The sequence below is a fragment of the Tachypleus tridentatus genome, chromosome 9 (assembly GCF_004210375.1).
Source record: "Tachypleus tridentatus isolate NWPU-2018 chromosome 9, ASM421037v1, whole genome shotgun sequence".
Lineage (NCBI taxonomy): Eukaryota > Metazoa > Arthropoda > Merostomata > Xiphosura > Limulidae > Tachypleus > Tachypleus tridentatus.
In genome coordinates, this window is record NC_134833.1 from 133,530,388 (window position 1) to 133,546,893 (window position 16,506).

Below are 16,506 nucleotides of genomic sequence, written 5' to 3' on the forward strand. Positions count from 1 at the left end.
GGGATTCGAACCCGCGACCCTCAGATTACGAGTCTAGTGCCCTAACCGCCTGGCCATTCCGGGCCCAAAACTAGAAGGAAGACAATTAGTCAATATCACCCACCGCTAATTCTTGTACCACTCTTTTAACATCTAATAGTCACATTATAACGCCCCCACAGTTTGAAAGACGAGAGCCCAAATCCCTAGGCCATGCCAGGCCCAAGGAATATTGTGGGTGTTATTATTGGTCATGGTTGTGAAGGAATGTTTGTTTGTTTTGAATTTCGCGCAAAGCTACACCAGGGCTATCTGCGCTAGCCGTCCCTAATTTTGTAGTGCAAGACCAGAGTGGAGAAAGCAAGTCATCACCACTCACCGTCAACTGTTGGGCTACTCTTTTACCAACAAATAGTGGGATTGACTGTTACATTATAATGCCCCCACGGCTGAAAGGGCAAACATGTTTGGTGTGACGGGAATTCGAACCCGCGACCCTAGGATTAAAAGTCGAGTGCCTTAACCACCTGGCCATGCCTGACCTGTTGTGAAGGAACAAATGTATTTTTGATTTCAGTAGATAACATGTTTAATTATGTTTTTTAAAGCTAGAATTTCAGATTTAGCAGTATAGTAAATATCATAGGTATACATTTATGGGCCCGGCATGGCCAGGTGGTTAAGGCGCTCGACTTGTAATCTGAGGGTTGGGGATTCGAATCCCTGTCGCACCAAATATGTTCGACCCTTTTTTTAGCGCCCCCTAGTACAGCGGTAAGTCTATGAATTTACAACGCTAAAATCAGGAGTTCGATTTCCGTCGGTGGACTCAGCAGATAGCCCGATATGACTTTGCTATAAGAAAAACACACGTTCTATACATTCAAATTAGCATACTAGTATTATTATGTATTCTACAGGTTAATGAATATACAAAGAAACAATAATAATCGTAGTTGAAATACGAGACGAAGTTATTTTTTTTAAGACAATTCCACCTTCGTTAAGAAAGTGCTGTAAAACAAAAATTGTTATTGCCTTTTAAATACAAAACGTATTTTCGTTCTATCTTTGGTATTTTGAAAAAAAAAAAGAGTTACAAAAGAAACTCAATTCTTATAAACTCTTACAATTTCCAAACTCAAGGGTCTCGGGTTCGAATCCCCGTCGCACCAAATATACCCGCTATCTTTCGTGGGGACGTTATATGTGATGGTCAATCCCATTATTCATTGGTAAAAGAATAGCCCAAGAGTTGGCGGTGGATGATGATGACTAGCTGCCTTCCCTCTAGTCTTACACTGCTAAATTAGGGACGGCTAGCGCAGATAGCCCTCGAGTAGCTTTGCGCGAAGTTCAAAACAAAGAAACAAAACGAACTCAAGGCCAAAGATACGTCTCTTAACGTTGCAGCATCTGGGTATTAGGAATAAACTAATTTCACTAATTATTGATGTATACACCAGATGGCTGTGTAGCACGGCCTTGAGGTCAGCAGTTACCAAGGTAACATGATCCATGATAATAAGCAGGTGTTCTCGAACAGAAAACCCAGCATTGATTGTTGATTTGTATTTTTGAAGCACAACTAGAGAATCGAAGGATTTTGGTTGCTCCATTTTCTTAGTTTATTTGTTCAAATATACTGCTGAGAATAATATATACCGTATTTCCCGGCGTCGAACACGCAGCCCCAATTTGATTAGCTTAATATTGAAAGATCTTTCGTGGATTGTTTAGTGACTTACGGTACGTAAATCCTCTTACCCACTTCTCGTTTTTTGTCAGCTACATGATTATCATATCTACCTTATATTACCACTGGAATATCTGTATTATTACCAGTAATAACGTTGTTCTAAGCCTAAAGAGTTAAAAAGAGTGCCAATATTACAGCACTAAATGCACAATGGCCTGTTCTTGTTTATTTAATAGTAACTTATACATTTCATTCTGGGTTATACAGAGGGCTGGGAATACAGTCTAATGTCAAAACGCTTCTTATAGGCTTAGGTTTAGGCCTATGAGCAACGTAACCTTCGGCCTGGAAGATGCAAGGTAAATTTGTGAGATTTATGCTATGGCAAAAATAGCGTCTTCGACGCCGGGAAATACAGTAATTGTTGGGTTGTTCTTATAAAGGCCTCACAATGAGAGAGCGGTAAGCATACGGATTTACAACTCTAAAAACCGAGATTCGATTCTCTGTGGTAGACATAGCAGATATCCCAGTTGTTTTGCTCCAGAATAAAAACGTTCTTGTAAAAAATATATTTTACTTTTCATTTTCGTCCTTTCTTGAGCAATAAAACATTATTATAATATTTTATAATAGTCAGCCTCCATTATACAGACGTTACGCTTGTGGAAATTACCCGTCTCATGATATCTAGACAAATCACACAAAAAGTACACCATAACATAGCTAAGTTTTCTTCCAAGCTATTTAAAGTACGGATATCTTTCGTAGTGAGGATTAACAATTATATTGTCCAGACCACAATCTTGTCAAAAAAAATAAAATAACATTAAATTATGCTTCGGTATAAGAAATAATTAACTAGATCTGGTTCTCGTAAAGTCTTGTTTCGCTTTTCTTTTTAAATAAATAAATAAACTGAACGCTATTTGCCAGGCAATAATACTTCTTAATGAACATACTTTCAAAACTATGGAGGCAACGAATTCTTGGTGACTGGAAATTGTCACCAGGTGACGATATCTGTTCAACGTAGCCGCCGCCATCAAATCAACAATTGCCTACATCCTAAGGAATGACGTATTGAACAGCTGAACGAAGCTGTCCATTGTTCAACATGGCTCATATTGTTGGATGGTCTTTGTCGTGTTTGTCAACTTAATATACTCTCCATGTTACACAAATGACTTCGAATATCTCCATATATAGTAAAATATCATGTAGTCGAGGTACTTTATGAAGACCCTGGCATTGAGAGCTTATTGCCTGGTGGTTAGGGTATTCGACTTGCAATTTGGGATTCACGAGATCCAACCCTGTCACTGAATATCCGCGTCGTTTCGGTTGTGGGGGCTTTATAATGTTACAGTTTTACTATTCGTTGTTAAAGAGTATTAGTTTCGTTTGAATTTCGCGTAAAGCTAGACAAGGGCTATCTGCGCTAGCCGTTCATAATTTAGCAGTGTAAGACTAGAGGGAAGGCAGCTAGTCACCACCACTCACCGCCAACTCTAGGGCTACTCTTTTACCAACGAATAGTGGGATTTACCGTCACATTACAACACCCCACGGGTAAAAGGCGAGCATGTTTAGTACGGTGAGGATTCGAACCCGCAACCCTCAGATTACGATGTTAAAGAGTAGCTCAAGAGTTTTAGTTGTCTAAATATTTAGGACAGCTAGATTAGATGAACCTTTGAGCAGCTTTGTGTGAAATTCAAGAACAAATATTATTTGTATGTGCTAAGAACCAGATTTTCTTTAAAAAAAATAAAAGCATTTATGATCTATTTCAGAAACGTTGCTCTAACAACTGTATTCACTTGCATTTATTGTTAGAAATAGATTTAGTCCATTTTCAACTTAGACTAAAATATATATCCATGAACCACTATTTACAACCCGACCTGTTAAGAATATATACATACAAAATTAGCATATCTTTTAGTTCACAACTGTTGAATAAAATATAAGTTTTCTTTCGACATGAATACTGAGTACCTATACAGAATACGACATCTGCGTTCACCATGTGACCCGTAGGTTGTTTCAGGCTTCGTGTAAACGTCATATTAAGAATTCTAAATACAGCCATATTTTTCATTGGATGGGAAGAAATAGGATAATTACGAATAAAAAGTACTCATTAACTAAAGCTATGAGAATAGTGATTGGTTTATACTGGTAATGTGGCTTGATGACGTGCAGTTGACTATGCCTTTACTGACAAACCCATGGTTGAAATAAATGAAATATTTATGAAACATAGAATTGTTTTCCTTTTCTCCAATTTAGTAATTGATATTTACGTAATGTTCTACTTCTGCAGGCCACAGTCACACAAAAAAGGGTAGATACCCCTCGTATAGCTTTGCGTGAAATTCAAAACAACCAAACAAACCCACACGATAAAAGATGTAGCAAACAGAAGCTAGCTTACAAATATAACAGCTGTCGATAACTGGATGCTCTTGTTAGTTGCAAATGTTTTATTTGTTGTATGAAAGATACCTGATTGAGTATGTCAGTATAAGTCATAAATAAATATATATGCACATATGGTAAATACCGAATTGTTGTTTTGTAGTAAGTTTTACAGAATACCGATTAAATTCGCCTTTTTCCAAAAACTACAATACTGTAAACTTACATATTTCTATTTATTTTTCTATCTCTTTTAAATTTATCTTTTTTTTTAATTACACCACAAGCGTGACTTATTCGTAAATCAAAGTATTCATTCTTGTTAAGCCTCAACTGTTTTAAAGTCACTATCATTAGAATAGCATATACATTCGAGAGGTGTGTTCACATTACCTGTTTAGAGCTAATAATAAAGGCATACAAATACCATGTCTTACTTTCCCTCTTTCTGGTAGATGTACACTTCCGTCTGCTTTAGGCTCAGGTGTTTATCACACACACCCTTGGGAAAGGTAAGGTTTCCCACCGTTACCTTCTTCCACGGATATAGACTTACACATAGAAATAACGGATTTACTTACCCTTTACTTCAACCCTAGTGGAAGCACGACTTCTCTTGTTAATTTTACTGTAACGTGACATGTTTTCTTGACATATCAAAACTAAAGTGTACAAAAGAATAGTGATAACACTCAGAGTATCAAACAAACTTTTCCACAATACATATAACTAATTGTGAAACTGGTTGATTGTTGACTAAGTAGATAAATTCCCAAATTATATCATCATTAATATAATCATGGTATTGGAACGTTAATGAACAGAAGAATGTTTGAACAGTTATGTATAATGAAGTGTAGCATCTTAAAATTCTAAAGCTTTTATTAAAGTAGACTTTTTATTGCGTTACTTTATACACGTACAAAGAAAGTTTGTTTGTTGTTAAACAGAAAGCTGCACATAGAGCTGTGTGTGCTCTGCCCACCACAGATATCGAAACCCAGTTTCTAGCGTTGTAAGCCCGGAGACATACCGCAGTGGTCCAGAAAGAGGGAATGAGAAACTTAGACTTTGTTTATTTTTTGCTATAGTGAAAATAAAGTATATACAATACTGGGTAAAAGTGTAAGGACAATAGAATCATTTGTCGTCCTTTCTATTCATGACATTTCAGAATGTAAATTTCAACACTACAGTAATGCTTCACTAATCTTGTTGACAACTGAATAAGCCAGGGTGAGAATACTTATCATTCTTTAGAATTCCCATATACAAGGACATGTCATAAGGATTCTGCCTGAACGAACATACTGATAAAATTTAGGGTCCGTAATAATGGTCACAGTATCCCATGCAGTGCCTTAACTGTATAGAAAGAAGCTAACAAGGAGACATATTTTAGAAAAAATACGTTAATAACACCCCACAAATAAACCTTGATAAAAACAGTGTTTAACACTATATATTGAGATATTTTGTCATGCTACGGTCCAAAAATCACAGAGAATTGTCGGTAGAGCAGAGAGTTTGCATAAGAGCTCTACATAATGCTGTTTGGACTCTCTGACAATTTGCTGTAGACTTGAAATGCTCACCAAACACTGTCAAGTACACCACAGCTAGTGAAACCAAGACAAGTAGATTTAAAAATAGGATAAAAAGAGGCAGAATACCTAAACTCAATGACACAGATGCTGATGTTAAGTAGCTTTGTTTATGCGGCCTTTGGGACAGAAGAAAGACTGTCACTGATCTCAAACATGAGATAAACAACCATGTACCAAATGACAGAAAAGTGTCCAGATCTACAGTGTCAAGAAAACTCAACAAGAATGGAATATTTTACCGTACAGCAGTTTAAAAAAAACTTTTACTTCGATCTCCAAATATTGTCAAGAAACAGAAATTTGTTTAAATGTACAAAAGATGGACTGTTGATGATTGTTAAAGAGTGACATGAATGGATGAGTCCAAGTTTGAAATATTTGATTCAAAGCCTAGGTTACACATCCGACGAAAGAAAAGTGAAAGATACTTATAAGTATTCTACCGTCATTGTGATGGTTTAGAGTGTTTTTCTGCTGAGACAACAGGAGATATTTTCAAAACAGATGAAATAATGGACCAGCGCAAGTACCATTTACTACTAATCCGTCATGGTACAACCAGTGGTTTGTGTGTCATTGGTAAAGGATTCTACTACTAAGAATACAGTGACCACAAATACTCATCCAACCTATGCAGAAATTACTTAGCTAAGAAAGAAACTGCTGAAGTCATTCAAATGATGCAATGGCCCCCAAAAAACCTTGGTCTCAACCCAATTGAGATTATCTTGGATTTGATAGATCAAAAATTTGACAAATCAAAATTAATTTAAAAAAAAAACAACAACTTTATTGGAAACATTTGGAGTAAATCATAAAAAATACTTTAATTGTCAAATTTGTTGCAACAATACCTGGAAGTTTCCTTCCAGTTATTAAAGTTAAAGAGGGAAACAAAACATTAAATGTTTGCTGAACTCAATCACTTCCACTGAGTTTCTGTTGTACCAAATATGAAGATTAATAAAATGTTGATGTTTCATACCTTCAACTGTTCTTTGAAAGTAGCTTAAAATCTAATTCTGACTTCGTCCTAACGCTTTTGCTCAATACTGTACTAATATATCAAAACCCTTCAAACTGACGCAAGTACTTCTTTTGATATCTGATGTTAGTATTATTTGAGGTTGCTAGAAAACCTAATTTTTAATATCACTTAAGGTAACCAGTAGATCTGATGTTGAGTGTCACTTATGGTAGCCAGTAAATCTGATGTTGGGTGCCACTTAAGGTAACCAGTAAATCTGATGTTGGGTGCCGCTTAAGGTAGTCAGAAAGTCTAATGATGGGTGTTACTGAAGGTAACCAGTAAATCTGATGTTGAGTGTCACTTATGGTGGCCAGTAAATTTGATGTTGGGTGTCGCTTGAGGTAACCAGTAAATCTGATGTTGGGTGTCACTGAAGGTAGTCAGAAAGTCTAATGATGGGTGTCACTTAAGGTAGCCAGTAAGTCTGATGTTGGGTGTCACTTATGGTAGCCAGTAAGTTTGATGTTGAGTGTCACTTATGATAGTCAGTAAATCTGATTTTAGGTGTCACTTATGGTAGCCAGTAAATCTGAAGTTGAGTACATACAGACACACTAGTGACTCTAACCAAGTTAGACGGATAGATTAATTAATACTGCCGTGACTCTAAGCAGGATCAAACTTCTGTCCAACTCTGGAATATTGCGACGCCTGTAACAGATGCTGGAATATCACTTTTCTTATGTTTCTGAATAGCTCTAACCACTGTTACTGGAATTTTAGTTTAAACATGAGCTGTTATCACATCATTACTCACGTAGTAGTTTTTATTGTTATCACATCATTACTCACGTAGTAGTTTTTATTGAAGTATTTCGTTGTAGATGCAGTTATTAACGAAGGTGCCTTGCTTTTTTGTTGCAACACTCGTGATAAGATTTTCACTAAAGAAACACATATATTTTTTAAAATTTGTTTTGTATTTCAAGCTGACCCTTTTCCTGTAATTATTATTGGGTAAATCTTAAACTTAATAATTTTTGTTTTTAATTTTTATTGGTTAAATCTGAAACATATCATTCTTGGGGAAATTTCAATTGCTTTATTTATTGCTCACTTATAAAAATACTGCCTTGTTATAAAAATATTTCTCAATTACGATTAGTGATGATCGGTGCCATAGTTTCCGAGATCCGAGATCTTTTCCTTGTCAAAATGGTAAAACATATAGTAAACAAAGGAAGACCTACATGTAAAACATGTAGTAAACAAAGGAAGACCTACATGTAAAACATATAGTAAACAAAGGAAGACCTACATGTAAAACATGTAGTAAACAAAGGAAGACCTACATGTAAAACATGTAGTAAATAAAGGAAGACCTACATGTAAAACATGTAGTAAACAAAGGAAGATCTACATGTAAAACATACAGTAAACAAAGGAAGACAGATACGTAAAACATAGTAAACAAAGGAAGGACTACATATACAACATGTAGTAAACAAAGGAAGACAGACATGTAAAACATTTCACTGGTAAATATTAGTTTGAAAAATAATTTGACAACTTTAGCACATACAGTAATACCTTTTTACGGATATTTTAGTTATTTACAACGACTAGGCTGATAGTGACGTCGTAAAGGTCTAAAGGCAGTGAAAAATTTGAAATGAGGTAATGAAATAACGGTCTCGTTGATAGAAGTTAAGTGTCTATGTTACACTTTCACCTGATAGCATAGAATGAAATTTTACTTTAACTTGGATGTTTGTCTTTTAAACATCTAAAAAATTATATAACGAATGAATTGCTTATATTACTAGAAAAACACACACCATAAAATACACCTTAAATATACAAGACAACAGTAAAATTTTATTAAATTCAAATTTTCTTTTGTTGGAAACTGTAATCAAAACAACAAACAGTTATATCTGGTCAAATTATTTTACCTGTGCAAAATTAGCCAAAATAGAATAAAGTGCCCCCAGTGGCAAAGTGGTATGTTTACGTATTTATATTTCCAGAAACCAAGTCTCGATATCCCTGCTGGGCAGAGCACAGATAGCCCTTTGTGTAGCTTTGTACTTAACCAGTAACAACAGAATACATTAGTCATCCATATAAAGATATCATACCAAAAACACAAACACAGCCAAAATATATAAAATGGCAAATTACGTAAATATACAATGCCGAAGTCGATAAGTTAAACAAGAAAATATCACGGGGAACACTTTGCCCCCAAACCAACATTAAAATGTTACGAACTGAAATTGATATAAACAGAAAGAAAATTGCAGAAGCAACTCTGGTATAAAAGAAATAGAAACATTCTTCCAACAGTTGTCCATAATTCCTCTCTATCTTTAATAATAACAATCCTTATAATTCTACTGTGTAACATATGCACTGCCAGTAATAACAGTTACATTTTGAAGATTTATATTGTTGTTGTGTAATACATTGCCTGAGGAAGGCTAGCTCCTATGAGCTGAAACGTCACAGTTCAAATTACAAAAAAAACAACAACTCAATTTTTGTTTAATTGGTAAATTTATGATAAAAGTGATTGAGTTTCTACGGGGCCAAGAACAGCGATAGGATTACCGAATCTGTCTCTATGTCCCACAGAAAAAATCATGGCTTTGGATAGCCAGACAATGTGGTGCGGAAAATAGTTACAAAATAATTTATTGAACAGTAAATAAATAATTTGGTAGTATTGTTTTGTTTTTGTATTTCGCGCAAAGCTACTCGAGGGCTATCTGCGCTAGCCGTCCCTAATTTAGCAGTGTAAGAATAGATGGAAGGCAGTTAATCATCACCACCCACCGCCAACTCTTGGGCTACTCTTTTACCAACGAATAGTTGGACTGACCGTCACATTATAACGTTCCCACGGCTGAAAGGGCGAGCATGTTTGGTGCGACTGGGATTCGAACGCCTTAACCCGCTTGGCCATGCCGGGTCTATTTGGTAGTAAGTATTACTTATCTGACTGGGAAGTCTGATAGCGAGTAGAAGTAAACTTGACGTGAGTTTAGCATACGTATCGAGAAAGTCCTGCACTGAGTTTCATTTCAATTAACCAAAACACCTGACGCGTAGGACGTCAAGTGACGACATAAAATATGCATACAATCGACGGATGCCTGGTAAATCACTCAACCCTAAGAGCACAGTAAAGTATACTAGATAACTGAGAGAACTGCCTTGAATTAGAATGTTCTATTTCTCAGTCTTTTCTGTCTGTGTGAGTTCTTGTAAAATGACATTGGAAACGAAAATAAAGAGTTTGTCATTTCTGGAATAGATGAACAACATCGTTATTATTTGTACTGGTACTTTGGAGGATATGATAATATACTCATTAGTCATTCATATTATCACCACGGATATTTATTTCACGTTTCTGTGAATATGTTCTAGGAGTAATATTTCAAACAAACCAAATGTTAACATTATTTACACAAAAGTATTTAAACAACACCTATGTGGTATGCAATGTAACAACAAGTCATATTTGCACGTTCAATATAAAACTCGATAAGGTATTATTCGAACAAAGTTTAAACTTTTCTATCAAATATCTAATGAAAATGTTTCATTTGGTTGAATAATCTCTGGTTTACTGATACATACATATATATATAAGTAAGTATCGAAAACAAGCCACTGTAAGAACTTGAAAGTTTATAGCCTACTAGTAAAGTAAAAACGTAATATTCTCTTAAAGAAATAAGATTGTTTATGTGGTAAGTCTTAATGCAAAATAAAAACACTTAGCACTTTTCAACAAAGAAATAAAATTATCTACTTAGTAAGTCGTAGTGCAGAATATAAATAATCTTATAACGTTTCAGTAAAGAAATAAGACGGTCTATGTAGTAAGCCCTAACGTAAAATAAGAAAAGCTTACATCCTTACAACAAAAATAAAATGGTGTATGTAATATGTCATAAAGCTATATGTAAAATCTCTAATTCTGTAAATAAAGAAAACAAAATTAAATAAGATTATGACAACACAATATGTTTGACGGGAAATTCCCATCAGAACAACACTTACAGTTCAACCATTGTAAGCAATGTAGAGACTAAACTCCAACAATTCAACCATTGTAAGAAATCTAGAGACTAAACTCCAAATACGTTTTACAAACAATCAAATTAACAGTTGTGTCTTCCGGAACTTGTAATTAACAATTGTGTCTTCCGGAACTTGTAATTCGTCATATTTAATAAAATACTCAAAATAAATATCAATGTTTAATATCGTGAAACTTTGATTTTCTGTGTTGTTGTTTTTTATAATTAAACAAAATATTTAATATAGCCCCAAACATATTCCGTAATTGTGTCTTTCCAACACTTCAATGTTCAGACGAAGTTTGTGTTAGTAATCACTAATTGAATAATGATGTTTTATTGATGGACGGAAAGCCCTTATCTAAACTATCGTTAGCTTCATAGCATGAATCACAAAACAAAATAAATTGTACGTGATAAGCATTAGCGGGAGGAATTTCCTTCCTACACTAATTTTCTTCCAGGCGGGAACTACGTCTCGGTAACATTATAGTTCCCTGCTTGAATAATTAACAGTCTTAGATGTTCTTGCTGGGCACGCGCAGGTAATCTCCTGATCCAAGTTAGGTACACTTTGCTCCCAGTACCCCTCCATATTTATCTTCCATCTTGATTCTTATGGTTTTCATTAGAAGAGTAATTTCCTCCCCACATCTTTCTCTTGTTCTTCTTGTTATATAAAAGTCAGTGGTAGGATTGGATTGGTTTGAACTTCGCGCAAAGTTACACGAGGGTTATCTGCACTAGCCGTCTCTAGTTTGCTAGTGAAAGACTGGAGGAAAGGCAGATAGCCGTTACCACTCACCGCCAACTCTTGGGCTATTCTTTTACCAACGAATAGTGGGATTGACCGTCACATTATAATGCCTCCACGGCTAAAAGGTTTTGTTTTTTTTTATTTTCGCACAAAGCTACTCGAGGGCTATCTGTGCTAACCATCCCTAATTTAACAGTGTAAGACTAGAGGGAAGGCAGCTAGTCATCACCACCCACCGCCAACTCTTGAGCTACTCTTTTACCAACAAATAGTGGGATTGATCGAAACATTATAACGCCCCCACGGCTGAAAGGGCGAGCATGTTTGGCGCGACGGGGTTGTGAACCCGCGACCCTCAGATTACGAGTTGCACGCCTTAACACGCTTGGCCATGCCGAGCCGGCTAAAAGGGAGAGTATGTTTGGTGCGACGCGGGTTTGAATCCTCGTGGCACCAAACTTGAAAGTAATTTCGTTATTCAAAGACTATATCAAAAAGTGACACCTTTCAACTTAAGTTTCGTTGTTATATAACAAGTTTTAATCGATTGAAATAATGTGATATCTCATCGTCCGTAACTGTTCCTTTTCTATGATAAAGGGCCTTGATCAGTTTTAAAACTAAATAAATCTTGCAGTTTTTGGTTTGTTCTGGGGTCAGATGTGTTAGATCATTTACTTTTACATTATCGAAGACAAGAGAGTGAAGCAGTGTTTGGTGGTGGAATATAAAAATCTCTAGTATTAAAGATATTTTAATACAAAATCTACTCTGTAATGAAACTATTCTTCCTTTACTAATTTGAAAGCTGAAAAGACCTACTTTGAGTTTGGTGTCTGAATAATAGTGTGTGTTACGTAAAATCTACATTTGTTAATTTCTTATGTGAATAATCCTCGTCCAGTTTTATTACTCTCACACATAACCAAGCAAGCATAAAGTAAGACTTAGTGGACATTTATTTTATAAGAAATTTGTTTGTTTTGAAATTCGCGCAAAGCTACACAAGGGATATTTGCGCTAGCCGTCCATAATTTAGTAGTGTAAGACTGGAGGAAAGGCAGCTAGTCATCACCACTCACGGCCAACTCTTGGGCTACTCTTTTACCAACGAATAGTGGGATTGACCGTCACATTATAACGCCCCCACGGCTGAAATAGCGGGTATGTTTGGTGCGACGGAGATTCAAACCCCAACCCTCAGATTACGAGTCGAGTGCCTTAATCACTTGGCCATGCCAGGCCTTATATGAGAAGTCTGAAAATATTCTAAATTCTTCTGAGAAGTAATATATATATGTTATGCAGTATGGATTTTTCTCTGCCGTTTCTTGTGTCTTTTCATTTTATTGTATAGGAAGTTTTACAAAACATAAATAGGAAGAATTTGGAGGGAGTTCCTGTCTATCATGAAATTTTTTCTGTTAGTTATATTTATCATGTATAACTTAAACTAAAGATGTTCGTTGGACTACATAAATTAATAAACATCCCCCAAGTAAACTTCTTGAATTCTATTTTACTTCATTCTCCATGCTTTAAAAAAATAATGTTTATCGCGAGGTTCAGTATTCAGAACATCGGAACTTTTTCAAGAAATATTGAGAAGCCATTTAAAGAAAAATCCTATACCCCCAAAGCATTCCTTCCATATGAGAATCATTCATAGACCATATTGTACGTTGAAACTTTCAGTTTCAAGATTGTCCTTCATACATAGGTTCAAAGATAGAGTTCTAGTAAGAACTCTCTAGTTAATAACATATTTAACTAAAACTACATTGTTCCATTTATTATTATTTCTTTTTTTGAGTAAGTGCCTTGTTATCGTGCCACCTACTGCATTACAACAACGTATTTATAACTGAAGCAAAAGTTAGGTTCTTTAACGTACACAAAATTAGTAAATTTTTTTGTAGTAAATCACTGTATCTTAAGGTTTAGTATTTTTTATTAGAAAAAAAAAAGCTCAAGTGTGATAAAATTTTGTAAAGTTGTTTATTATACGTTTGTCCCCCGCTGGTACAGTGGTAAGTCTACGGATTTACAACGCTAAAATCAGGGGTTCGATTCCTCTCGGTGGACTCAGCAGACAGCCTGATGTGGCTTTGCTACAAGAAAACACACACATTATATGGTTGTGACTTAAGTTATACCGTAGGAAGCTGTCAGTAGCGTTTGCAGAACATTAAAAATCACACACGTGGTTGTATTGATTCCCCCAGAGCGTATGTTAGCACAGTTAAAAAATAGATTATAAATTTTCTTTACAAAAGTAACATCCAAGACTTGCTTAACAATAGAGGTCGTCGTATACACCGGCAAATACGGTAATTGACTTATTAGTGTTAAGAATGGTATAGACTTTCCTTTCTGCTATCCATTTACTTTACAGAGAGTCTTAAAAACGAACTTAGCATAGCGTTGATATAAAAAATTATGTCGCTCTTGAAGAGGTTGGATCTATTGTGTTGCTGGACACACTCAAGAGGCTGATGATTTCTAGGTTATAATAACAGGAGAAGTCAGTTGTTGCCCAAAGTTGAATTACTCTTTGAGAAAGCTCCTGGGTATTGGCTTACAGAGGAGACCTATAAATCGTCAGTTGTTAAACCTGCAAGCTGTCTCTTCATGATCATTAGCTGGCTTCAGAATTCTTCGTGTACTGCGCGCGATATTCAGTTCATCCACATTTCTCCGTGTTGTGGAAATCTATATCTTACCACCAATTAACCTGGTCTTTCATACATTTGTTATTACACAATCTCTTGGGAGTCTCGTGCTTTCGAAGATATGTTTGCTTGATTTCAATGGATTTAAAACTTGGTACTCCACTGTCATCCTACAGAGTTCTGTTGTGTTTTTTTAAAGACGTGTTTCTTTTTTTTATCCTACACACATTCTTCCAGCGAAACTCTGATTTTATTTCTTCATTTTCACAGTGTTTTCTTACTTCTTTGTTATTAAGTTTGCAGTTATATTCTAATGTATTATGCTTCGTCTTTCAACACTTTTGGTTACGTTTTTACGAAGCTTTTCTAATTTGTTGTTGAATATGTTCTTTCAAGATATCTGTAAAATTTTCAGACACGTTTATAGAGTACAGCTGTAAATTCTAGGCTTATTTTTGAAAGCGTTCTTGTATATTGTACAGCTAATTGTCATCTGCAGGCTTTCGAATTGATACCCTATTTACGAGCCCGTAATCTGAGGGTCACGGGTTCGAATCCCAGTCGCACCAAACATGCTCGCCCTTTCAGCCGTGGGGACGTTATAATGTGACGGTCAGTCCAACTATTCGTTGGTAAAAGAGTAGCCCAAGAGTTGGCGGTAGGTGGTGCTAACCAGCTGCCTTCCCTCTAGTCTTACACTGCTAAATTAGGGATGGCTAGCGAAGATAGCCCTCGTGTAACTTTGCGCGAAATTAAAAACAAACCAAACTTATTTACGTAATGCCCTGCCAATGGCGCAGAGGAACGTCTGCGGATTTAAGATACTAGAAACCGGATTCCGATACCCGTGGTGGGCAGAGCACAAATAGCCCATCGTGAAGCTTTGTGCTTAACTTCAAACAAACAAAAACAAAACATTTACGTACCGAATGATGAGAAAATGAAAACTTTGTTTGGAAGAATACAAGTAATGAGTGTTTCTTTTCAACAGAATGTTATATTTTAATTCCATACCTTCCGAGCTCTTCAGTCGGTCAGCTGTAAGCTTAAGGACGTACAGTTTTAAAATTCAGAGTTCGATTCCCCGATGTGAGCAGGGCGCTCATTGAGTAACACTGCGCTAAAAAAAACAAAAAGAAAAACTTCCAACCCCCAAACAATCGCTATCTTTAGATTAATAACGAAAAACACGTCTTACACCAAGTAAAGGTACTCCTATGTTCGCTATAGTTAAGCTGTCATAAATACTCAGAGTCATTATCACCTGAATTAGCTTTCTTTCAACACAAATTATACGGTATTCAAACAACAACATTCTCGATTTACCAGCATTCTCACAGATTGTCCATAACTTTAATTATTTTAAAATACCAGTGTTAGTATTACTCACTTTCTTTGACTTCTGTCACTGATTCGTTAGTAAAACTGAAACACTTTTCCCTGAAGTTCCAAAAGAGACCTTGATGTGACGCTCTACTCGTCTTTCTGTATTTAAAAAAATAGAATTAAAAGACGTGAGTTAAACACTTTTGTATGGTTTGCACTTTACACAGAACAGTGAATCGTAGCGATCAATGTTTAGAAGCATCATTATGAAATTAACCAAAGTTATTTACAATGAGACAAACTAATTATTAGCAAAACTTTGGATACCTTCATAGCTAATTGATAAAAATCCTGTATACTCACTTCTCACGTTTACTTATAAAGACCTTGCGGTTCTAATTAAAGTAATCTTTCTTCATCGTTGAAAATGAAAAAGAGAGCCACATAGAACGTTCATGAAGCTATATTTTGTAAAAGTTACATCATGACCGGTGTACTACGATACAGCAAGCAATTTGATGAAACGCAGTGAAGACTATACAAAGCGTCGTGTTTATTTAGAATGTGTAATTAAATATTTAGAGAGGTTCGTTTCAATTAACGAGTAGCTTGAGGTTGTATGCCTTCCAAAAGCTGATTCCACGAATAATCTAACTAAAACTCTCAGATAACTACACTGTTTCGTTTTCGCTTTCCTAAATATAAGCTTATAGTTTGCCGTTGGTAATACCGATAACCTCCCAGAAAATGAAGAGGAAAAATGCGAAAAGAATGAACAATTTGTCCTTTCTAACTATAATATTTACAATGATGATGTGTAATCAATGGATTGTACTATATGACATACTGTTATAAGATCTCCACATCTTAAACATAGAAAACAAAACAAAAACCCCCGGCAGTACGCAACGTCAATTTTATGTTAACTCATGCATGAGATTAATAGTTTTCTTTAAGCCTAGAATTCATTCGAAACTG

The 16,506-nt window shown here is 35.6% G+C and overlaps 1 long non-coding RNA gene across 1 annotated transcript in view; it reads right to left on the minus strand.

The window, feature by feature from the left end:
- The window catches only part of LOC143226418 (uncharacterized), a 45,287-nt gene extending 29,592 nt beyond the window's left edge, over window positions 1-15,695 (minus strand). Inside the window, exon 1 of the long non-coding RNA XR_013014607.1 lies at window positions 15,593-15,695. This is a non-coding gene — a long non-coding RNA (uncharacterized LOC143226418). The remainder of the gene's footprint in view (window positions 1-15,592) is intronic.
- Window positions 15,696-16,506: the final 811 nt, after the last annotated feature.